The 26,150-nt window shown below is 39.0% G+C and overlaps 1 protein-coding gene across 1 annotated transcript in view; it reads right to left on the bottom strand.

Moving 5' to 3' along the window:
* Nucleotides 1-20,285, bottom strand: part of GMEB2 (glucocorticoid modulatory element binding protein 2) — a 2,829,650-nt gene extending 2,809,365 nt beyond the window's left edge. The window contains exon 1 of the mRNA XM_044056980.1: nt 20,237-20,285. The gene's annotated coding sequence lies outside the window, so the exon portion shown is untranslated. The remainder of the gene's footprint in view (nt 1-20,236) is intronic.
* Between the last annotated feature and the right edge of the window lie 5,865 nt (nt 20,286-26,150).

The raw sequence follows: 26,150 nt of genomic DNA, 5'->3' as shown, positions 1-26,150 counted from the left end.
ATCATCTTAATTTTACCTGACTGAATTATTTTATATATTTTCTGGCATAGTTTTCTGTTTCTCATCTGTTCTAAAACTGCTTCTCCCCTATTCCTGTGGTGAAGTTTATAAAACTGGTCTAACAGATTTTGTGTTATTTGACTGCTTCAAGGCTTACTGATCTAAAAATAGTTTCTGTTTGTAAATTCCTGCATACGCTTTTGGAAACTCCTGGTGTTCTGGCTGAAGTGTGATTCTCAAACCATCAGGAAATATATGGCTGTACATAAGTATATTTCTTGGCATTTTAAGCTTTCAGAGTTCTGCATTGTCTTAGTTTTGTCTGACTGATTTACTTTTTGCCTGACTAAATTATTTTATATACTTTCTGGCATTGTTTTCAAATTCTAATCTGTCTTGAAACTGCTTTCCCCCTATTCCTGTTACAAACTTTATAAAACTGGTCTAACAGCTTTTGTGTTTGCTGATTGCTTCAAGGTTTCCTAATCTAAAATAGTTTCTGTTTGTAAATTCCTGCATACACTTTAGGAAACTGCTTGTGGTCTTACTGAAGTGTGGTTCTCAAACAATCTGAAAATTTCTCACTGATTGATAAGAATACGTCTTGGCATTTTAACCTTTCTGCATTCTCTTAATTTTCCCTGACTGAATTATTTTATGCCTGACTGAATTATTTTACATATTTTCTGGCATTGTTTTCTGTTTGTCATCTGTCCTGAAACTGCTTCCCTCCTATTCCTGTCGTGATGTTTATAAAACTGGTCTCACAGCTTTTGCGTTATCAGACTGATTCCAAGGTCTGCTGATCTAAAAATAGTTTCTGTTTGTAAATTTCTGCATCCACTGTTGGAAACTCCCGGTGTTCTGGCAGAAGTGTGATTCTCAAACAATCTGGAAATATATCGCTGACAGATAAGTATATTTCTTGACATTTTAACTTTTCAGATTTTGTATTGTCTTAATTTTGCCTGACTGAATTATTTTTTCCCTCACTTAATTATTTTATATATTTTCTGGTATTGTTTTCTGTTTCACATCGGTCCTGAAAATGCTTTCCCCGCTATTCCTGTGGTGAAGTTTATAAAACAGGTCTAACAGCTTTTGTATTATCTGATTGATTCAAAGCCTGCAGATCTAAAAATAGTTTCTGCTTGTAAATTCCTGCATTCACTGTTAGAAACTCTTGGTGCTCTGGCTGAAGTGTGATTCTCAAACAATCTGGAATTACATTGCTGATTGATAAGTATGCTTCTTGGCATTTTAACCGTTCAGAGTTCTGCAATTTCTTAACTTTGCCTGACTGAATTATTTTATATACTTTCTGGCATTGTTTTCTGTTTCTCATCTGTCCTGAAACTGCTTCCCCCAATTCCTGTGGTGAAGTTTGTAAAACTGATCTAACACATTTTGTGTTATCTGATTGCTTCATGGCTTGCTGATCTAAAAATAGTTTCTGTTTGTAAATTCCTGCATACACTGTTGGAAACTCCTGGTATTCTAGCTTAAGTGTGATTCTCAAACAATCTGGAAATATATTGCTGACTGATAAGTATATTTCTTGGCATTTCAACCGTTCAGAGTTCTGCATTGTCTTAACTTTGCTTGACTGAATTATTTTTTGCCTGACAGAATTATTTTATATATTTTCTGTCATTGTTTTCTGTATCTCATCTGTCCTGAAACTGCTTCCTTCTACTCCTGTGGTGAAGTTTATAAAACTGGTTTAACAGATTTTGTGTTATCTGATTGCTTGAAGGCTTGCTGATCTAAAAAAAAGTTTCTGTTTGTAAATTCCTGCATACACTGTTGGAAACTCCTGGTGTTCTGGCAGAAGTGTGATTCTCAAATGATCTGGAAATATATGGCTGTACATAAGTATATATTTCTTGCCATTTTAAGCTTTTAGAGTTCTGCATTGTCTTAGTTTTGCCTGAATTAATTATTTTTTGCCTGACTTAATTATTTTATATATTTTCTGGCATTGTTTTCAATTTCCCATCTGTCCTTTAACTACTTCCCCCCTATTCCTATGGAGAAGTTTATAAAACAGGTCTAAAAGCTTTTGGTTATCTGACTGATTCAAGGCTTGCTGATCTAAAAATAGTTTCTGTTTGTAAATTCCTGCATGCACTGTTGGAAACTCCTGGTGCACTGGCGGAAGTGTGATTCTCAAACCATCAGGAAATATATGGCTGTAGATAAGTATATTTCAGTCGCATACCGTCTGCTCAGAGGTGACATGTGCCTGACATACAAGGCCACGTCCAACCCGGAATTAATGGACATGCTTCACCTCAAAAAATCCAAATCCACCAAAACCACTAGAGCAAGCAACTTAAACCTTAACATAGATATAAATAGGATGTGCTGGAGGGATAGATTTATCACTCAGAGACTCCCTATGCTGTGGAATAAAATCCCGGTCCATGTGAGGCAGAGCACCTCGCTGTTTGTAAATTCCTGCATTCACTGTTGGAAGCTCCTGGTGTTCTGGCTGAAGTGTGATTCTCAAACAATCTGGAAATATATCGCTGATTGATAAGTATATTTCTTGGCATTTTTACCGTTCAGAGTTCTGCATTGTCTTAATTTTGCCTGACCGAATTATTTTTTTACCTGACTGAATTATTTTATATATTTTCTGGCATTGTTTTTTGTTTGTCATCTGTCCTGAAACTGCTGTGGTGATGTTTATAAAACAGGTCTAACAGCTTTTGCGTTATCTGATTGCTTCATAGCCTGCTAATCTAAAAATAGTTTCTGTTTGCAAATTCTTGCATTCACTGTTGGAAACTCCTGGTGTTCTGGCTGAAGTGTGGTTTTCAAACAATCTGGAAATATACCGCTGATTAAGTATATTTCTTGACATTTTAACTTTTCAGAGTTCTGCATTGCCTTAATTTTGCCTGAATTAATTATTTTTCCCTCGCTGAATTATTTTATATATTTTCTGGTAATGTTTTCAGTTTCGCATCTGTCCTGAAAATGCTTTCCTCCTATTCCTGTGGTGAAGTTTATAAAACTGGTCTAACATATTTTGTGTTATCTGATTGCTTCAAAACTTGCTGATCTAAAAATAGTTTCTGTTTGTAAATTCCTACATACACTTGTTGGAAACTCCTGGTGTTCTGAATGAAATATGATTCTCAAACAATCTGGAAATATATCGCTGATTGTAAGTATATTTCTTGGCATTTTAACCTTTCAGAGTTCTGCATTGTCTTAATTTTGCCTGACTGAATTATTTCTTGCCTGACTGAATTATTTTCTATATTTTCTGGCATAGCTTTCTTTTCTCATCTGTCATGAAACTGCTTCCCAACTATTCCTGTGGTAAAATTTTTAAAACTGGTCTAACAGCTTCTGTGTCATATGACTGCTTCAAGGCTTGCTGATCTGAAAATAGTTTTTGTTTGCAAATTCCTGCATACACTGTTGGAAACTCCTGGTGTTCTGGCTGAAGTGTGATTCTCAAAATAATCTGGAAATATATTGCTGATTGATAAGTATATTGCTTGGCATTTTAACCTTTCAGAGTTTTGCATTCTCTTAATTTTGCCTGACTGAATTATTTTATATATTTTCTGGCATTGTTTTCTGTTTCTCGTCTGTCCTGAAACTGCTTCCCCCCTATTCCTGTGGTGAAATTTATAAAACTGGTCTAATAGATTTTGTGTTATTTGACTGCTTCAAAGCTTAGTGATCTAAAAATATTTTCTGTTTGTAAATTCCTGCATACACTGTTGGAAACTGCTGGTGTTCTGGCTGAAGTATGATTCTCAATCTGGAAATATACCACTGAATCATACTTATATTTCGTGGTATTTTAACCTTTCAGAGTTCTACATTGTCTTAATTTTGCCTGACTAAATTATTTTATATATTTTCTGGCTTTGTTTTCTGTTTCTCATCTGTCCTGAAACTGCTTCACCCCTATTCCTGTGGTGAACTTTATAAAGCTGGTCTAACAGCTTTTGTGTTATCTGATTGCTTCAAGGCTTGCTGATCTAAAAATAGGTTATGTTTGCACATTCCTGCATACACTGTTGGAAACTCTTGGTGTTCTGGCTGAAGTGTGATCCTCAAACAATCTGGAAATATATCACTGAATGATAAGTATATTTCTTGCCATTTTAACCTTTCAGAGTTCTGCACTGTCTTAATTTCGCCTGACTGAATTATTTCATATATTTTCTGGCATTATCTGTTTCACATCTGTCCTGAAACTGCTTCCCCCCCCTATTCCTTTGGTGAAGTTTATAAAACTGGTCTAACAGCTTTTGTGTTATCTGATTGCTTCAAGTAATGCTGATCTAAAAATAGTTTCTGTTTGGAAATTCCTGCATACACTATTAGAAACTCCTGGTGTTCTGGCTGAAGTGTGATTCTCAAACAATCTGGAAATATATTGCTGATTCATAAGTATATTTCTTGGCATTTTAACCACTCAGAGTTCTGCAGTGTCTTAATTTTGCCTTACTGAATTATTTTTTTGCCTGAATGAATTATTTTATATATTTTCTGGCATTGTTTTCTGTTTCTCACTTGTCCTGAAACAGCTTCCCCCCTATTCCTGTGGTGAAGTTTATAAAACTGGTCAAACAACTTTTGTGTTATCTGATTGCTTTAAGGGGTGCTGATCTAAAAATAGTTTCTGTTTGCAAATTCCGCCATACACTGTTGGAAACTCCTGGAATTCTGGCTGAAGTGTGATTGTCAAACAATCAGGAAATATATGGTTGTAGACAAGTATATTTCTTGGCATTTAAAACTTTCAGCGTTCTGCATTGTCTTAATTTTGCCTGACTGAATTATTTTATATAGTTTCTGGCATTGTTTCTGTTTCTCATCTATCCTGAAACTGCTTCCTCCCATTCCTATGGTAAAGTTTATAAAACAGGTCTAACAGTTTTTGTCTTATCTAATTTCTGATTTCTGATTTCAAGGCTTGCTGATAGAAACATAGTTTTTGTTTGTAAATTCCTGCATACACTGTTGGAAACTCCTGGTTCTCTGGCTGAAGTGTGATTCTCAACCTGTAAATATATTGCAGATTGATAAGTATATTTCTTGGTATTTTAACCTTTCAGAGTTCTGCATTGTCCTAATTTTGCCTGATTGAATTATTTCTTGCCTGACTGAATTATTTTATATATTTTCTGGCATAGTTTTATGTTTCTCATCTGTCCTGAAACTGCTTCTCCCATATTCCTTTGGTGAAGTTTATAAAACTCGTCTAACAGATTTTGTGTTATTTGACTGCTTCAAGGCTTACTGATCTAAAAATAGTTTCTGTTTGTAAATTCCTGCATACGCTGTTGGAAACTCCTGGTGTTCTGGCTGAAGTGTGATTCTCAAACCATCTGGAAATATATCGCTGACTAATAAGTATATTTCGTGACATTTTAACTTTTCAGAGTTTTGTATTGTCTTAATTTTGCCTGACTGAAATTTTTTTCCCATCACTAAATCAAACCATCAGGAAATATATGGCTGTACATAAGTATATTTCCTGGCATTTTAAGCTTTCAGAGTTCTGCATTGTCTTAGTTTTGTCTGACTGATTTATTTTTTGCCTGACTGAATTATTTTATATATTTTCTGGCACTGTTTTCAAATTCTAATCTGTCTTGAAAGTGCTTTCCCCTACTCCTGTTGTGAACTTTATAAAACTGGTCTAACAGCTTTTGTGTTTGCTGATTGCTTCAAGGTTTGCTAATCTAAAATAGTTTCTGTTTGCAAATTCCTGCATACACTTTTGGAAACTGCTTGTGGTCTGGCTGAAGTGTGGTTCTAAAACAATCTGAAAATTCCTCACTGATCGATAAGACTACTTCTTGGCATTTTAAACTTTCAGAGTTCTGCATTCTCTTAATTTTCCCTGATTGAATTTTTTTCCCTCACTAAATTATTTTATATATTTTCTGGTATTGTTTTCCGTTTCACATCTGTCCTGAAAATGCTTCCCCCGCTATTCCTATGGTGAAGTTTATAAAACAGGTCTAACAGCTTTTGTGTTATCTGACTGATTCAAAACCTGCTGATCTAAAAATAGTTTCTGCTTGTAAATTGCTGCATTCACTGTTGGAAACTCCTGGTGTTCTGGCTGAAGTGTGATTCTCAAACAATCTAGAATTACATCGCTGATTGATAAATATACTTCTTAGCATTTTAACCGTTCAAAGTTCTGCATTGTCTTAACTTTGCCTGACTGAATTGCTTTTTGCCTGACTGAATTATTTTATATACTTTCTGGCATTGTTTTCTGTTTCTCATCTGTCCTGAAACTGCTTCCCCCAATTCCTGTGGTGAAGTTTGTAAAACTGGTCCAACATATTTTGTGTTATCTGATTGATTCAAGGCTTGCTGATCTAAAAATAGATTCTGTTTGTAAATTCCTGCATACGCTGTTGGAAACTCCTGGTGTTCTGGCTGAATTGTGATTCTCAAACAATCCAGAAATATATTCCTGCTTCATAAGTATATTTCATGGTATTTTAACCTTTCAGAGTTCTGCATTGTCTTAATTTTGCCTGAATGAATTATTTTTTGCCTGACTCAATTATTTTATATATTTTTTGGCATTGTTTTCACTTTCTCATCTGTCCTGAAACTGCTTCCCTCCTATTCCTATGTTGAAGATTATAAAAATGGTGTAACAGCATTTTGTGTTATCTGATTGCTTCATGGCTTGCTGATCTAAGAATAGTTTCTGTTTGTAAATTCCTGCATACACTGTTGGAAACTCCTGGTGTTCTAGCTTAAGTGTGATTCTCAAACAATCTGGAAATATATTGCTGATTGATAAGTATATTTATTGGCATTTTAACCATTCAGAGTTCTGCATTGTCTTGACTTTGCTTGAATGAATTATATTTTGCCTGACAGAATTATTATATATATTTTCTGTCATTGTTTTCTGTTTCTCATCTGTCCTGAAACTGCTTCCTCCTATTCCTGTGGTGAAGTTTATAAAACTGGTCTAACATATTTTGTGTTATCTGATTGCTTGAAGGCTTGCTGATCTAAAAAAAAGTTTCTGTTTGTAAATTCCTGCATATGCTGTTGGAAACTCCTGGTGTTTTGGATGAAGTGTGATTCTCATGGGTGTAGATAAGTATATTTATTGGCATTTTAAGCTTTCAGAGTTCTGCACTGTCTTAGTTTTGTCTGACTGAATTATTTTTTGCCTGACTGAATTATTTTATATATTTTCTGGCATTGTTTTCAAATTCTCATCTGTCCTGAAACTGCTTTCCCTCTATTCCCGTGGTGAAGTTTATAAAACAGGTCTAACAGCTTTTGTGTTATCTGATTGCTTCAAAGCCTGCTACTCTAAAAATAGTGTGATTCCCAAACAATCTGGAAATATATCGCTGATTCATAAGTATGTTTCTTGGTATTTTAACCTTTCAAAGTACTGCATTGTCTTAATTTTACCAGACTAAATTATTTTATATATTTTCTGGCATTGTTTTCTGTTTCTCATCTGTCCTGAAACTGCTTCCCCCATATTCCTGTGGTCAGGTTTATAAAACAGGTCTAACAGCTTTTCTGTTATCTGTTTGCTTCAAGGCTTGCTGATCTAAAATAGTTTGTAAATTCCTGCATACACTGTTGGAAACTCCTGGTGTTCTACCTGAAGTGTGATTCTCAACCAATCTGGAAATATATTGCTGATTGATAAGTATATTCCTTGGCATTTTAACCTTTCAGAGTTCTGCATTGGCTTAATTTTACCTGACTAAATTATTTTATATATTTTCTGGCATAATTTTCTGTTTCTCATCTGTCCTGAAACTGCTTACCCCCTACTCCTGTGGTGAAGTTTATAAAACTGGGATAACAGCTTTTCTGTTATCTGATTGCTTCAAGGCTTCCTGATCTAAAATACTTTGTAAATTCCTGCATGCACTGTTGGAAACTCCTGGTGCACTGGCTGAAGTGTGATTCTCAAACCATCAGGAAATATATGGCTGTAGATAAGTATATTTCTTGGCATTTTAAGCTTTCAGAGTTCTGCATTGTCTTAGTTTTGTCTGACTGAATTATTTTTTTGCGTGACTGAATTATTTTATATATTTTCTGGCATTGTTTTCAAATTCTCATCTGTCTTGAAACTGCTTTCCCTCCTATTCCTGTGGTGAAGTTTATAAAACAGGTCTAACAGCTTTAGTGTTATCTGATTGCTTCAAAGCCTGCTAATCTAAAAATAGTTTCTGTTTGAAAATTCCTGCATTCACTGTTGGAAGCTCCTGGTGTTCTGGCTGAAGTGCGATTCTCAAACAAGCTGGAAATATATAGCTGATTGATAATTATATTTCTTGGCATTTTAACCGTTCAGAGTTCTGTATTGTCTTCATTTTGCCTGACTGAATTATTTTTTGCCTGACTCAATTATTTTATATATTTTCTGGCATTGTTTTCTGTTTCCCATGTGTCCTGAAACAGCTTCCCCCCATTCCTGTGTTGAAGTTTATAGAACAGGTCTAACAGCTTTTGAGTATCTGATTGCTTCAAGGCTTGCTGACAGAAAAATAGTTTCTGTTTGAAAATTCCTGTATACACTGTTAGAAACTCCTGGTGTTCTAGCTGAGCTGTGATTCACAAACAATGTGGAAATATATTGCTGTTGGTAAGTATATTTCTTGGCATTTTAACCTTTCAGAGTTCTGCATTCTCTTAATTTTGCCTGACTGAATTATTTTATATATTTCCTGGCATTGTTTTTTTGTTTTTCCCTGAAATTTGGAAGGTCTCCCATATCATCCCACTTCATAAAGGTGGTAAATCCACTGACTATTCTAACTACAGACCAATAGCTCTTCTTTCACCCTTAGCTAAAGTCATGGAAAAATGTATTCACCATCAGTTACTTAACCACTTAAATGAAACACAATATGTTGGCTACTTGCCAACATGGCTTTATGCCATTTCACAGCACCACCACCGCCCTTCTATCCTTCACTGATACCATCAATAAAAACCGTAATAACAACACCCTCTCTTCTGCTCTTTTCATCGACCTGTCAAAGGCTTTTGACATGGTCAACCATCCCCTACTGATAAATACCCTTGAACTTCTGGCTCTCGACCCCCCCAGCTATTCAATGGTTCAAATCTTACCTTAACAATAGGCAACAAGCAGTTGTCTGGCAAAATAAACTATCATCCCTTCTACCAGTCTCCATAGGAGTCCCCCAGGGCTCAATTCTGGGACCTCTTCTTTTTTCACTATTTATCAACGACCTTCACATTGCAGTCCCTGAAGCCACCTGTATTCAATATGCCGACGATTCCACACTTATATGCTCTGCTAACTCCACCTCAGACCTCCACTACATAACCCAAAAAGTATTTAACATGGTTGAAGAATGGTTCCTAAAACGTTGCCTTCTTTTGAATGCCAAAAAAAACCAAACTGCTACTATTTCCACCTACCAATAGGTCCCCACCTATTGATATCTCTATTGTATCTAGCAAAGGCACCCTGATAACACCTGAACAATCTACCAAACTTCTAGGAGTGACAATCGACAACAACCTCAACTATGATATACACATTAACAATACCATACAAGCAGTGAACAGAAAAATTGGTTCCTTATACAGAATCAAACCTTTCCTTACTCCTCAAGCCAGAACCACCATTGCCCACTCTCACTTAATCTCTACACTTCTCTATGCTTCATCTATTTATACTAATCTAAAAAGAACTAACCTCCAAAACATTTCTCATGCCTATAACAATATCGCCAGGTTTGCTACCAGCAATCCATACAAGACACACCATTGTCTTAATCTTAAGCAACTCAACTGGCTTGAATTACCTAGCTTACTAACACTTTCCCAACTCATCATTGCTCACAAAATCTTTTATCAACCTAAAAATACTCCTATTCTCACTAACCTTATCACCCCATACACAAATCTAACTTCACTACGTTAATCTACTAGATTACTTGTTTGTACTACAAAGTCTAATAACTTGTCAGGTGATAGCATTTTCTCAAACACTGTTGGCAAATGCTGGAACCTCCTACCAACAGACCTAACTCAAATACCATCCCTTTCTCTCTTTAAACTAAGACTCAAACTTCACCTATAATCTCACTGGATGTGCCCCTGCACAAACCCTGACTAATTGCTTCCTCTTTCACTTCCATCTTCCTACTCCCTAGGGTCCACTTCCACCCTTTACCCCGCTAATGTAGATTACTGATCTCCTTTTTTTATTGCTCTCTGATTTTCCTTTCTTCAACCTACTTCCTCTTCAACCTTCCTATTTTCTCCTGTTTACAAAGGGTTGCATATAATTTCAATGTTTACAAGTATATTATACCTTTGTTTTAACAAACTACCCTTAATCAATTTTTCACTACGCCACACTTACTAAGAGTAGTTTCATCCTCAAAAAAAAAAAATAAATAAATAAAAAATACAACATTTTGTTGATAAATTTATTTTTTTCCCTCCATACTCTTATTTGGTTTCAATGTTTACAATTGTTAATGTAATTCCACTATTACTCTTTAATGTTTACAATGTTTGTCTGGAGCTTTTCTCCCCGGGCCTCTACTGAAAATGGACATGTATCCAGTTAGACTAGCCCGGTCAACAAATGTAAAATAAATAAATAAAATAAATTTTTCATCTGTCCTGAAACTGCTGTGGTGAAGTTTATAAAACTGGTCTAACAGCTTTTCTGTTATCTGACTGCATCAAGGCATGCTGATCTAAAAATACTTTCTGTTTGTAAATTCCTGCATGTACTCTTGGAAAGTCCTGGTGTTCTGGCTGAAGTGTGATTCTCAAACAATCTGGAAATATATCGCTGATTGATAAGTATATTTCTTCACATTTCAACTTTTCAGAGTTCTGCATTGTCTTAATTTTGCCTGACTGAATAATTTTTCCCCTCACTGAATTATTTTATATATTTTTCTGGTATTGTTTTCCGTTTCTCATCTGTCCTAAAAAATGCTGCCCCCCCTATTCCTGTGGTGAAGTTTATAAAACAGGTCTAACAGCTTTTGTGTTATCTGATTGCTTCAAAGCCTGCTAATCTAAAAATAGTTTCTGTTTGTAAATTCCTGCATTCACTGTTGGAAAGTCCTGGTGTTCTGGATGAAGTGTGATTCTCAAACAATCTGGAAATATACCGCTGATTGATAAGTATATTTCTTGACATTTTAACTTTTCAGAGTTCTGCATTGCCTTAATTTTGCCTGAATGAATTATTTTTTCCCTCGCTGAATTATTTTATATATTTTCTGGTAATGTTTTCAGTTTTGCATCTGTCCTGAAAATGCTTTCCTCCTATTCCTATGGTGAAGTTTATAAAACTGGTCTAACAGATTTTGTGTTATCTGATTGCTTCAAGGCTTGCTGGTCTAAATATAGTTTCTATTTGTAAATTACTACATACACTTGTTGGAAACTCCTGGTGTTCTGACTGAAATATGATTCTCAAACAACCTGGAAATATATCACTGATTGTAAGTATATTTCTTAGCATTTTAACCTTTCAGAGTTCTGCATTGTCTTAATTTTGCCTGACTAAATTATTTCTTGCCTGACTGAATTATTTTCCATATTTTCTGGCATAGCTTTCTTTTCTCATCTGTCCTGAAACTGCTTCCCAACTATCCCTGTGGTGAAGTTTATAAAACTGGTCTAACAGCTTTTGTGTTATCTGATTGCTTCAAGGCTTGCTGATCTGAAAATAGTTTCTGTTTGCAAATTCCTGCATACACTGTTGGGAACTCCTGGTGTTCTGGTTGAAGTGTGATTCTCAAAATAATCTGGAAATATATTGCTGATTGATAAGTATATTGCTTGGCATTTTAACCTTTCAGAGTTCTGCACTGTCTTAATTTTGCCTGACTGAATTTTTTTTGACTGACTGAATTATTTTATATATTTTCTGGCTTTGTTTTCTGTTTCTCATCTGTCCTGAAACTGCTTCACCCCTATTCCTGTGGTGAACTTTATAAAGCTGATCTAACAGATTTTGTGTTATCTGATTGCTTCAAGGCTTGCTGATCTAAAAATATGTTGTGTTTGTACATTACTGCATACACTGTTGGAAACTCTTGGTGTTCTGGCTGAAGTGTGATTCTCAAACAATCTGGAAATATATCGCTAATTCATAAGTATATTTCTTGGCATTTTAAGCTCTCAGAGTTCTGCAGTTTCTTAATTTTGCCTTACTAAATAATTTTTTGCTGAATGAATTATTTTATATATTTTCTGGCATTTTTTTCTGTTTCTCATTTGTCCTGAAACAGGTTCCCCCCTATTCTTGTGGTGAAGTTTATAAAACTGGTCAAAGAACTTTTGTGTTATCTGATTGCTTTAAGGGTTGCTGATCTAAAAATAGTTTCTGTTTGCAAATTCCGCCATACAGTGTTGGAAACTCCTGGTATTCTGGCTGAAGTGTGATTGTCAAACAATCAGGAAACATATGGTTGTAGACAAGTATATTTCTTGGCATTTAAAACTTTCAGAGTTCTGCATTGTCTTAATTTTGCCTGACTGAATTATTTTATATATTTTCTGGCATTGTTTCTGTTTCTCATCTGTCCTGAAACTGCTTCCCCCATTCCTATGGTGAAGTTTATAAAACAGGTTTAACAGTTTTTGTCTTATCTGATTTCTTCAAGGCTTGCTGATAGAAACATAGTTTTTGTTTGTAAATTCCTGCATACACTGTTGGGAACTCCTGGTGTTCTGGCTGAAGTGTGATTCTCAAACAATCTGGAAATACAATGCTGACTGATAAGTATATCTCTTGATATTTTAACCTTTCAGAGCTCTGCATTGTCTTCATTTTGTCTGACTGAATTATTTCTTGCCTGACTGAATTATTTTATATATTTTCTGCATTGTTTTCTGTTTCTCATCTGTCCTGAAACTGTTTTCCCCCTTCCCCACCCTATTCTTGTAGTGTTGTTATAGTTGGTGGCTTTGCAGTTGCCTGCCCATATTGTAAATTTGATCTGGGACACCCCTCCCAGTCTGATGTTCACTCTACTTAATACAGAGAGAACATTTGAGAATGTCAACACACTTATGTTCTTAACCTTGAATTTTCTTCTGCTCCGTCTTCCTCTCTCCTTGCACTTTGCTATAAAAATGCACTTTATTTTGCTTTTGCATCTTCTTAAGAGTACTCAATTGTATTTATTCTACTCCATTTATTACTGGTTGGTAGAAGCCTGACTAAATTGTAACTGTTACTCTAAGCCTTTTGGTTTAAGCACTTGGGCTTCAGACCAGTTGTTTTACATTAAGAAGGTTTGTGGTCTGCACTGTTGTGGCAGGACAGGTAGCTTACATCCTTCTAAGTTGGGAATTGCTGACTGAAGGCTCGGTGTCAGATATTCTGAAAGTGTATTTGTTCTGCTTAAAGCACTTGGGCTTCAAGCCAATTATTTTTTCATTAAGAAGGTTTGTGGTCTGCACTCTTCTGGGAGGACAGGCTAGATTCTGCCCTTCTGAGCTGGGAAATTCTGGTTAAAGGCTTATTGTGCCTCTTATTTGAACTGTTTCTTTCTGAAATTGATGTGCCTTGTTTGCTGTAGCATAGACTAGATTCAGGCATCCTGAATCAAGTTTTGTTTGTATTAACTTGAGCACTAATCCAGGCCATCTTTTTTGGAGAAGGTCCACCTGCACCCTAGTGGCAGGAGTGTGCAGTTAGAACTTGTCTCATTGAAGACTGCTGGAATAGGGCTCAGCGCTTTTGAGCTTTTAATTGGTTAATTTGTTTAAATCAGTTTGCTCATTTGCTACTGTTATATTAAAAAAAATACACTTCATGCATTGCCGCTTAGCTAAGTTTAAACTATTCTTGGCGAGATAAAGGCTCTTCTTCAAATTTTCCCTTAGAACTAGCTAGTTTTTTAGTTTTAGCATTCAGATCTGTTTCGTTGAGCTCAGCACTGGTTCAGAACTCGCTGTAAGCACTAAATAAGCTAAAAATTACTACAGCACTCAACTTTCCTCACTTGTTTAGAGGAAAACAGTTTTTAGTACTTAATAAATAAGCACCTATCCAGGCATGTCTAAGGGTCAGCTCCTGGTGTTTTCTCCTGTCTCCCTGATGAATCTGGGCATCTTGGGGCAATGCAGCAATTGCCTCATGTACACAGACAACCCTCTCCTCCTACCACCCAACAATACAACCTGTGAGAGATGCACTTATATAGCCAAGCTGGAAGCAAAGCTCTCTTCACCAAAGACTGGACTAGACAGTCAAGAGGAGAAGGTAAACACTTGCACCACACCACACCACACTCACCACATAGTCCCTCAAAACCTACACCATCAAAACACACACAAAGAAACACAAAACACACACCTACATTCACGGAGGCTTTCAATAAAAATTTGCTCAAGCAACAGAGACCTCCAAAGCAGAAATGCAAGCAACCTCTACCCCCAACACAACCCAAATGACACATAGCCCACAAACTCAGTGTACCACTCAACCAGAGCCCATAAGGCATAACAACGTACACAACACTCTAGTCATCTATAGTCAGGCACACTGATGTTCCACTCACCAGGCTAAACAAGAAGAAAGCTACTGTCAACTGCCTGTCGGGTGCTACAATCTTCCACATAACGCATGCACTCAGGTCACTCCACAACAAGTACAAATATGACTCTGCCATTGTTCATGATGGTGTGAATGACATGAGACGTACCTCCCTGGACTACATGAAAAGAGACATGGAGGAGCTCTCCAATCTTGTAGCCCAGGCAAGTATGACCCTAGCCCTGAGTAGCATCCTGCCATCACCCGGAATGATACCACAGTACAAGGACAAAATGATTGACTTCAACAATTGGCTAAGCTTCTGGTGTCATTCCAAGGGTATCCAGTATCTGTCTGCCTGGGATGACATGATCGACAGACCACTATGCTTTGCCAGAGATGGCCTGCACCTTTCGTCCTTCGGATTTCGGATACTGGCTAAGGCTCCTGCCACCTCACAGTGCCTTTTTTAGGCACGGTTCAAATTACAAATTCACTACTGTAACAGGTACAAGCAAGCAAAACCTGATGGTAATGCTACTCAGTGCTAGAAGTCTAAACCTCAAAATGCACTCACTCGAGGCACTTCTTAAAATGTAGAACATTGAAATCTGTGCAGTGACAGAGACCTGGTTCAAGGCTCCAGAGAGCACCCCTGCATTACTAGGCTATAATTCATACCACACCTTTCAGCTACCTAACCTGGACTGAAACACTAAAGGCGGAGGCATGTCCATATTCATTAAGGATATCCAAACCTCCAGGCTAGTTGCTCAGCATAATGCATCCGAGATTATCCAAGTGCAACTAACTCTGGGCAAGACAGTAATCCAAACTGTAACTTGCTACAGATCCCCCACCATGCCCCAGGATTCTCACTCATCATTTCTTGATACATTGGAAGATATTAGGGTACAACCCAACACCCTAATAATGGGCGATTTGAACTACCCCACCATTAACCAGGAAAACTACTCATGTACCAACCCTTTGGCTCAACGTTTTTTGGAATTCATAAATTCCAATGCTTTGGATCAACTTATCCACACCCCCACCTGGGGCAGCAATATCCTAGACTTGGTCATTACCAACATGGGCGACCGGTGTTCCACACCAGAATTCAATTCCTCGTTGGTCAGATCGGACCACAGGCTAATCACACTAGACATCCACATCAACCCCCCCCCCCATAAGGGAAACCACAGTAAAAGAATTCTCCAAAGCCAACGTCATGTTTCTTAAGACAAAAGTGGCAAACTTCACGACACCCATGCAGACGGACAACAGAGGTACGACTGCTGAATCCTACACAAATGTACTTTATAAGCACTTACACGAGTGCATGGATCGTGCTATCCCTAACAGAAACAAGATGCTATCCTCCAAAAAAAGGAAGTCAATCTGGTGGTCCCCTGCCATAAGTAAACTCTACAACAGAAGAAAGAAACTACTGCAAAAAAGAGTAAAATCCCATGATTGGAGGAACTCCCTGGTCAGCCTCAGTAAGAAGCTGAGATCCCTCATAAAATCCTCCAAAGCTAGTTACGAAAACAAAATTGCCACTGATTCTAAGGACAACCACAAACCATTCTATAGCTATGGCAAGAATCTCAGTGGCAACACTCAGATCTGCTCTGAGTTACAGCAGAATGGCACTAAATATACAGAACCAACTTATATTGCCAATATCCTGGCAGATAGGTTCAGTGTTAAATTTACCCCTCTCTCACCCCCTAAAAGGCTTATCTCTATACCGAAGTATGCAAAGTTCCTGTACTCATGGCTGCACAGGTAAAAACCACACTCTCCAAAGCCAAGAACACGGCATCCATGGGACCTGACAACATCCCAGGCTACGTTCTACACAAACTGCAGAATGTGTTCAATCATAGCCTCACCTCAGGCTTTTTGCCCACTGAATGGTGTACAGCGACAGTTATCCCACTCCACAAAAGGGGACCCACCATGGACCCCGGGAACTACCACCCCCATTAGCCTAACGAGCCTGGTCTGCAAGGCCATGGAACGTACCATCATGGAACTTATAAACAAAGACATTGGTAATCTTCAAATTCTGGACCCCATCCAGTTTGGGTTTGTAAAAGGCAGATCATGTCTCCTAAACCTGACAGACTTCTTTGAAGCAGTCACCAAAGCCGTAGACGAGGGTAAGATGGTTCACACAGCCTATCTAGATCTCGCCAAGACTTTTGACACCATCCCCCACTCTGGAATTATAGATACACTCACTAAACTAGGTATAATGTCACAAGATGAATTGCCAACTGGCTTACTGACAGAACCCACACTGTGAAAGTAGCAGACTCCAAATCCGACTTCAGACCAGTGACAAGTGGAGTACCACAGGGTTCAGTCCTGGGTTCTCTCCTGTTTGGTATGTACTTTTCTGAAATACAGGCTAACACAGAAGGTCTTTGGCTGACCAAGTAACCAGATGACTGCAAACTAGGAGCCATAATCAAAATTCCTAATGATGTGGACATCCTACAAAAGGACCTCAATGAGATAGATGCATGGTGTCAAAGCCATGGCCTTAAGCTCAATGCCAAAAAGTGCACTGTCATCCTCTTTGGTAAAAACTCTGTACCCATGAGCTACCACATAGGTGGTAGTCTACTTACCACCAAAAGTGTGATAAGAGACCTTGGGACACAGGTGGACAGTAGTCTCTCCTTTGATAATCACATCGCCAAAGTAGTCAGGAAATCCTTCTACGTGGGACACCGAATCACAAAAGGTTTCTCATCCAGGAAAAAAGAGGTCATTGTTCCCCTCTACTTGTAACTCATTAGACCCATTATAGAGTACAATACCCCTTTTGGTATGTACCTCACAACACATCTACAACTGGAAAGGCCGCAGAAATACCTCACAAAGAGGATTACCAGCCTCAAACAGATGCCCTACACAGACCACCTCAAAAAACTCCAGCTTTACTCCATCGCCTATCGCCCCTACTCAGAGGTGAACCCTGCCTAACATACAAAGCTATGTCAAACCCAAAGCTGCTGGACATGCTCCACTTAAAGAAATTCCAATCCCGCCAAGCTACACGCTCTAGAGACCTAAACCTTGGCACCACAATAAACAGAACATGCTGGAGGGATAGATTCCTGTCCTTCCATACTCTGAAACAAGCTACCTATCTATATCAATCAAAGCTCCTCATTTGCACTCTTCAAGTAAAATCTTGATGATTGGATGGGAAATAGGAAATTCACCCCGGTGATCACCTCTGTGGCTCTGCTCGACAGGGGCACAGGAAAATAGTTTTCTTGGGCGGGAAAGCCAGGGTACCTTTTTGGCTAGGCTTATATAGCCTAGTACCTACCTATAATCTGAACAGAAGTGAGCAGGAACTAACAAACAAACTCTTTAAACTCTACCAATGCAGAATACATAATAAACTTTAAAGATGTGACCTAAAAGTAATTGACATTTCAAAGAAATATGTTGGGAAAAAGTTGCTAAAGTCATAAAAAATGAGCCTGGGAGTACCTCTCAATGCTTGCTGGAATGCAGCACACCAGATCGGGAGAGAAGAAAAGACTTTTAAAGACTTTTAAAGGTGCAAAGCAACTGCAGCTTGTGGCATATCATTCTTACTGTTGAGGTGAACAGACTGGATCAAGTAAGAACAATCAGACCACTTTCTTTTGAAGCCACATAAGAGAAGCTATGTTACAGTTCTTCAAAAAAAATCATTCTCAAAGCTGAGATCTTCATCATTTCCCCTGTATGTTATTCCCAAACCTAAGGTATTTATCATATCTCTAGATGTAGGAATGCTTCATCAAATGTTCCTCAGAAAAGAAACTCCATAATTCACAAGGTAGAAGCTGTCTTATTTTCATAGACAACAGAAATCTATCCTTGGACCAAGTAATTCAGAAGCAAGAAACAGCACAGATTTATATTCTCAACCTGTAAGAGCCCAAACATAATTCAGTTTGGTTTTACAAAGCATTCTGCTACAACAAAGACTTGCTGACACTACGGCACTTGTGAATAAAGTCCTGACTATGACAAAGGTGACCCAAATTTAAACAATGGTCAGGTGGGGGTGGGGGGGGGGGCGAGACTGAGTGGCCAACGTTGAGTCCCTAGTTTGGTGAGGGTGGTCTGAGCCTGACAAATCACCATCAGCAAAGGGAAGCTTGCAAGCAATGAAATGGCAGGGAACCAGGGCAAGAGAGCTGAGTTCTTTCATGTCAGTAATGGTAGCTTCCGTACGCATGTGTGTGAAAGAGTACAGATAAATAGGGGGTCTATATTAGATAAACGAAGTTTCAGAACTTCGAATACCATATGGTCGATACCATATGATCGAAGTTCTGAAACTTTGAATATATATAAAAAAAAAAAAACCCAAACAAAGGGAAGTGCTTTAAGCAGGGGGGCACCCCCACACCCCCCACTACTTAAATATACCAACTCCGAGATCGAGATACAGCATAGAAAAGGGAAATCTTCCCTTTCCGTGCCATTTTCCGTTAAAGTGCGATCTCGGAGTTGGTATATTTAAGTAGCGGGGGGGTGCAGGGGGGCTTGCCCCCCCCCTGCTTAAAGCACTTCCCTGTGTTTGTTTTTTTTTTAGATATTCAAAGTTTCAGAACTTTGATCATATGGTGTCGACAATATGGTATTCGAAGTTCTGAAACTTCATTTATCTAATATCGACCCTAAATAGGGTAGGCTTAGTCATTCCTGTAGCAATGATAGTACCTCTAAATAAGCCACCTGGGGTAATAGAGCTATTAAAAATGCCCTCATAGCCTGACGTGACACATGCAGGTGAAGGCAGGAGCAACCTCCATGGCTACTAAGATGATATTTCTGGTCAGGATTTGCCTCTGTTTAGGGATATCCAATAAGATGGAGAAATGGACTCAAGGCCAATGGACAGGTGATGAGACTGATGGTCAAGATGCAAAAAGGAAAAATATAGGGTGAAAAAAGGCTTTCACATCTGTATACTACACTTATGCATACTTTTCTTTTACCAAGCAGACACTGCAACTGCCTACATTATCAGCTACTCCCCTTCAGCCTGACCCAATACATTCAGCCTCAACTCCAGAAAAGGTATCCCAACTCAGCCTTAAACAGTCTAGAAGGGGCCAGCTAAACACAGAATCTTCTAGGAAGGGATCAAACATTTCATGAAACATGAAATATATTCACTCCATATCATTAACTATGGAGAGGAAATTAATGAGAGAAAGTACATATATACTGCACTAATATACAAAGCTACTCTCTCTCTGTTAGTTAACCCATCAAATCAGCACATATGCCAAGGTAGCAGCTTGGCAGAAATAGCAACATTCTCTCCCTCCTGGAAAAGGAGAGCAGTTCTGGTTCTGTCAATAAATCATTTTACCCTGATAACCTACTCCAAATGTGAACACATAGCCACAGAAAAGAAAGTAAGCCAGCTTCAGCCAATCATGCCATTAAAACTGCACTTAAACCTGCTTTTACCTAAAAAAGAGCTACTACAAAGAAAACATCACTCACTAAATTAGCTTTCTTCCTGTTAGGACTAGCAAAGTACATTTAGTTATAGCAACAACGTTAACATAGTCCCCCGTCAACCCATGCTTATCATTTAAGAGAACAAATGACCAAAAATCCAAAAATGAGAACTGTAACAGTGTTAAAGTGCACCTGGAATGAGTTAAATCTGTGGTCACCAGCACAGTTTTGACCTCTTCGATGTTACTTCCATCTGCAGCAGTATCTGGTGTTGTTACGACTACCACCTCTTCCACATGCATGCTCACATCTGGTGTTGACATGATGAGCTCCCTGGATAAGCTACTTGGCAACTGTACAGTTCTGTGGGATACATAAGAAAAAAAAAACATACATTAAAAGTTCACAGTTCAAGTGGAAACTGGCTTTGTATCAGTAAAACATTCATCCATAAAGGCTTAGAAAGTATAGTTGTGTAAGAAACTTGCATAACAGTAGCTGTTGTAATACACATCACTGTTACAGTAGCCTAACTAACCTTTATGAGTTACATCCCTGTTTAGATATGACAACTGGCCAGCCTTCAAAGATTAAGGGAATACTGCACATGCCCAATGCAGGTCTCCAGGATATACGTATAAAAGCAGTAGTTAGAGTGGCAAAGGTTTCAGAGCTTTCTTGCCTCAAGAAGGCATGCAGCCTGAAAGAAATCAGCTAGAAAGGAAAAGTCCGCATTTAAGAAATGTAAAAATATACAAGAGTATACGCATCCATACCAAGGCAATACAGCAATAACATAAGGGGGATGGAGGGAGGGAGGGGACAACTGTACTACTTTCAACATTAAAACACTGTCACAGTAGCCTAAACCATACTTGTAGATTACAAAAGCTTAGAATTATAAAGGGAGGAGGAAAAAAATTCAAGAATCCACAATCCCTAAAGAATGGTCCTAACAAAGCTTGTTCTGGATGTGGAAAAGGAATCCAATTTGTAATACTCTGTAACTGCAATTAAACTGGGCCAAACTGCTGGGTCTTGAGTACTTCTAAAGTCCACCCCTTTCCAAAAACTCAGAAGAAGCCAAAGTTATATTAGAGTGAGCTCTGACAATGCCTGGAAGTGACTTGTAATGGTGACAACAGCAGAAAGCAACACCATGAGACAGCCACCTAGAAATTGTGTGTTTTGACACTGGTTGCCCCTTCTTATCTTAATGGGAATCAAACAGCTGATCAGTCTTCCAGAAGGATTTCGTTATATCCAGGTAGTGTCTGAGCTGCCTATGGATATCAAGAGTATGTAAGATTCTTCTCCCCCCTCATTTTTAGGTTTTTGGAAGAATACACAGAGACTGACACAATGGCTCGATGCAAACTAAGTGGTTCTCAGAGAAACCCTAATTTGTGCAATATGAAGTAACATTAACTCACTTTAAGAGCCTTCTTGCAGACGTCAGAGCAATCCAGCTTAAGAACATCAAATCAGCTTGATGAGCTGGTTTAAAAGGAAGGTTGTTTTCAAGCTCAAAGTTAAGATCCCAAAGAGACACTACCTGTTTTCCAGGCAGAACATATAATGCCTCTTTCAAAACCTGCTTGGCTTGAGAAAAAGAAGAAAGGGGGAGGGGTAATCTAAGGGCATACAAGCAGAAATGGCCAAAAGTTAAATCTTGATAGAAGAGCAAGAAAAGCCCCTCCCTGTTCTGGTAGTAGTTTAAATTTGGTGTCTTTTGCAGTGTCCGCCCCACTGTAGATTTGATCTAGGACACTCCCCCAGTCCCATCTCTTTACCGCATTCTACCTAATAAACCCTTTCTGCTCTTGCTTTTAGTCCTTTTTAATTTAATTACATTTTTTCAAACTGTGTGTGGACTAATATTGCTACATACTCAAGTGTGCCAGCTTGCACTGCATGTGAATTGTTTTTACTACTGTTTTTGCTACTTTTCTGAAAAAAAAAAATTGTAAGCCTGTTTCCTACCTTTCCTGTAATTAGTGTTCAGGATACAGATTTGCTGTATCCAGGACTATTTGTAAGCTTCTGAGCCCCCAAGCCTTTCTGTGTTGGAGGGAAGCCTTTTAGCTTATCAGTGGGAGTGGTAAGCACTAGGTAACCTGTCTACCACATAAGGAGTGGTTCTGGCCCAGAATTTGTAGTTAATGGCCGTTTGAGCGGTCTTCCATCTCTCTCAACTTTCTGATTTGAAGGCCTGCATTTGCACTTGTTTCTGTCCTGTAACTCCTGGGCCCATCTCATTTGCTCACTCAAAAAAAAAAAAAAAAAAATTCTGCTTTTACTGTATTTGTGTTTCTTCCTACTTTATTTTGCTTTTGCGTCATCTTAAAAGTACTCAATTGTATTAATTACTGCTTGGTGTAACTCCTTCTAAGCCTTTTAGTTTAAGCACTTGGGCTTCAGACCAGTTGTTTTACATTAGGAAGGTTTGTGGTCTGCACTGTGGTGGCAGGACAGGTAACTTACATCCTTCTAAGTTGGGAACTGCTGATTGAGGGCTCAGTGTCTATTATTCTAAAAGTGTATTAATTCTGTTTTAAGCACTTGGGGTTCAGGCCAGTTATTTTACATTAAAAGGGTTCGTGGTCTGTACTCTTGTGGGAGGAGAGGCTGGACTCTGCCCTTCTAGTTGGGAATTTCTGGTTAAAGGCTTATAGTGCCTGCATATCTAAACTGCTTCTTACTGAAATTGGTACACCTTGTTTGCTGTAACATAGACTAGATCCAGGCCTGCTGAATCTTGCTTTGTTTGTATAACCTGAGCACTAATCCAGGCATTCTTTAAAGTATTCAATTTTATTTATTACTGCTTGGTAGTAACTTGATTAAAGTGTAGCTATCATTCTAAGTCTTTTGGATTAAACACTTGGGCTTCAGACCAGTTGTTTTACATTAGGAAGATTTGTGGCCTGCACTGTGGTGGCAGGACAGGTAGCTTACATCCTTCTAAGTTGTGAACTGCTGATTGAGGGCTCAGTGTCTGTTATTCTAAAAGTGTATTAGTTCTGGTTTAAGCACTTGGGCTTCAGGCCAGTTATTTTACATTAAGAAGGTTCGTGTTCTGCACTCTTGTGGGAGGAGAGGCTGGACTCTGCCCTTCTGAGCTGGGAATTTCTGGTTAAAGGCTTATAGTGCCTGCATATTTGAACTGTTTCTTACCAAAATTGGTACACCTTGTTTGCTGTAGCATAGACTAGATCCAGGCCTGCTGAATCTAGTTTTATTTGTATGCTGCTTGTTTGTTTGCTTGTTATTTCCCCTGAAACGCTAATTCCACCTAAAACACGGCTTTTCAGCGCTTCTGTGGATCCCTAGTGATATCTGCATTGCTTACTGTACTTATTTCCTTGTTTCACTTGAAAGAAAGTTACTGTTTGTCGTTTTTGCATTTAAGTTACCTGAAACACATTGCATTTAAGTTACCTGGCACTTGCTCACTAAAGCAATTATATAAGTCAGCACTAAAATATTAAAAGCACTAAACCCTCACAAACTTCCCTTGAGTACCTTGTTCCCCATTGGCCCTTTTTTTTCAATTATAAAGGAATTCCCAATACTATTCTAGCATGTCCAAAGGTCAGTTGTCAATCTCCTCTCTGGTAAGGCTGGTGAATCTGGGAATCTTCAGGCAATGTTACAACTGCCTCATGTACACAGATAACCCTCTCCTCCTCCCAACAAATTCCAACACATGTGAGAGATGCAACCATATAGCCATACTGGAGGCTAAGCTCTCTCAACTCAGTACTGGCGAAACCAGTCAGGAGGAGAAGGAAACTACACCCACTACAATTCCAGTCTCACATAGACCTACCACGACAGCAAACCAAACACATAAACACACAAAAACATACTCGGAGGCTCTAAATAAAAATCTGCCTACGCAGCAGAGACCTCCAAAGCAGACACCCAAGCAACCGCTACTCCAAAACAAAACACGTGCAACACATAGCCCACAAAGCCAGTGTGCTGAACGGTCACAGCCCTTAAGGCTAAACAACACACCTGATACACTTGTAATAGGTGACTCTATCGTCAGGCACACTGACGTCCCTCTCACCAGGCTGAATAAGGAGAAGGTCACGGTGAGCTGCCTATCGGGTGCTAGGATCCGCCACATAACACAAGCACTCAGGTTACTCCAAGGCAAGTACAAATATGACTCAGTCATTGTCCATGCTGGTGTGAATGACCTGAGATGTACCTCCCTGGACTACATGAAAAGAGACAGAGGAGCTCTCTGAGCATGTAGCCCAGGCCGGTATGACCCTGACCTTGAGTAGCATCTTACCCTCACCAAGAATGATGCCACAATATGAAGACAAGATGATCAATTTCAACAATTGGCTTAAGTATTGGTGTCATTCAAAGGGGATCCAATGCCTGTCAGCCTGGGATGACATGCTCGACAAGCCACAATGCTTCGTTAGGGACAGCTTGCACCTGTCACCCCTGGGCTTTCGGATATTGGCAAAGGCTCTTGCTACCCCCATAGTGCCTTTTTTATGCAAGGCTCAAAAGACAAACCCACCTCCATAGGTATCACAAGGGATAAGAAACTAAGAGTAATGCTACTCAATGCCAGAAGTCTAAACCTCAAGATGCACACACTCGAAACTCTCCTTAGCATGGAGAGCATCGATATCTGTGCAGTAACAGAAACCTGGTTCAAGGATCCCGAGAGCACCCCAGCACTACCAGGTTATACCTCATACCATGCTTATCGGCCCCAAAACTTGGACTGTACCACAAAAGGAGGGGGAGTATCAATATTCATCAAAGATACCCACACCTCCAGGTTGGTAGCACAGCACGAAGCATCAGAGACTATCCATGTGCAACTAACAGTGGGTAAAACTGCCTTCCAGTTTATAGCCTGCTACAGACCACCCTCCCAAACCCAAGAACCCCACTCAGCCTTCCTGAGAAAACAGGAAAATATGAAGGTCTCTCCAAACACCATTATATTGGGCGACTTCAACTACCCAAACATAGACTGGGAGCATTACTCTAGCTCCAAAACCCTAGCCCAAAGGTTCCTAGAATTTATAAACTCAAATGCTATGGAACAACTTGTTACCACTCCCACAAGAGGGGAAAACATACTGGACCTGATCATCACCAACATGGGGATTCTATGCTCCAGACCAGAAGTGTATCCCTCACTGGTAAGATCAGACCATAAACTAATCTCACTGGATATTCACATCCCGGCCCCACCCCCTGCCCAGAAAATAACAGTGAAAAACTTCTCTAAAACAAATTTCACACTCCTCAAAACCAAGGTGGAATCCTTCAAAGCCCCCTGGCCTGTGGAAAATATGGCCCAGACTGCAGAATCCTTTATAAACGCATTCTATGAACACCTTCAAGAATGCATGGATCATGCAATCCCAAATAAAACCAAGACCCAATCCTCCAAAGGCAGACGTCCTGTCTGGTGGACCCCAGCCATAAACAAACTATACAATAGAAGGAGGAAGCTACTACATGATAGAGCAAAATCCCAAAAAGGGAAGGCATCTCTGATCAGTATTAGCAAAAAACTATGGGCACTCATAAAATCGTCTAAGGCCAGCTTCGAGAGAAAATTTGCACAGGACACTAAGGATAATCACAAGGCTTTCTTTAGTTATGTTAGGAACCTGGGTGGGAATTCCCAGCTATGCTCAGAATTAGTCCAAAATGACAAAAAATACACCAAACCCACAGACACTGCCAACATCCTAGCTGACAGGTTCAGCGCAAACTTCTCCCCCCCCCTCCCCACCAAAAGGGCAAATATTTATCCCAGCAGAGTACTGCCCCCCTGACATCTCAGATGCTCAGGTAAGAGCTGCCCTCTCCAAAGCAAAAAACACAGCATCAAACGGACCAGACGGTGTCCCGGGCTGCGTCCTACATGAACTCCAAGAAGAGCTAAACCCAAACATAAAACTACTGTTCAATCTCAGCCTTACTACAGGATATGTACCCAAAGAGTGGCGTAGAGCAACAGTGGTCCCTCTCCACAAAGGTGGTGCCTCAACGGATCCTGGAAACTATCTCCCCATAAGCCTGACTAGCTTGGTCTGCAAAGCTATGGAAG

Source organism: Protopterus annectens, chromosome 14.part0 (genome assembly GCF_019279795.1).
Source record: "Protopterus annectens isolate FY-2018-M chromosome 14.part0, PAN1.0, whole genome shotgun sequence".
NCBI lineage: Eukaryota > Metazoa > Chordata > Ceratodontiformes > Protopteridae > Protopterus > Protopterus annectens.
This window is presented reverse-complemented; position numbering and strand designations above follow the sequence as displayed.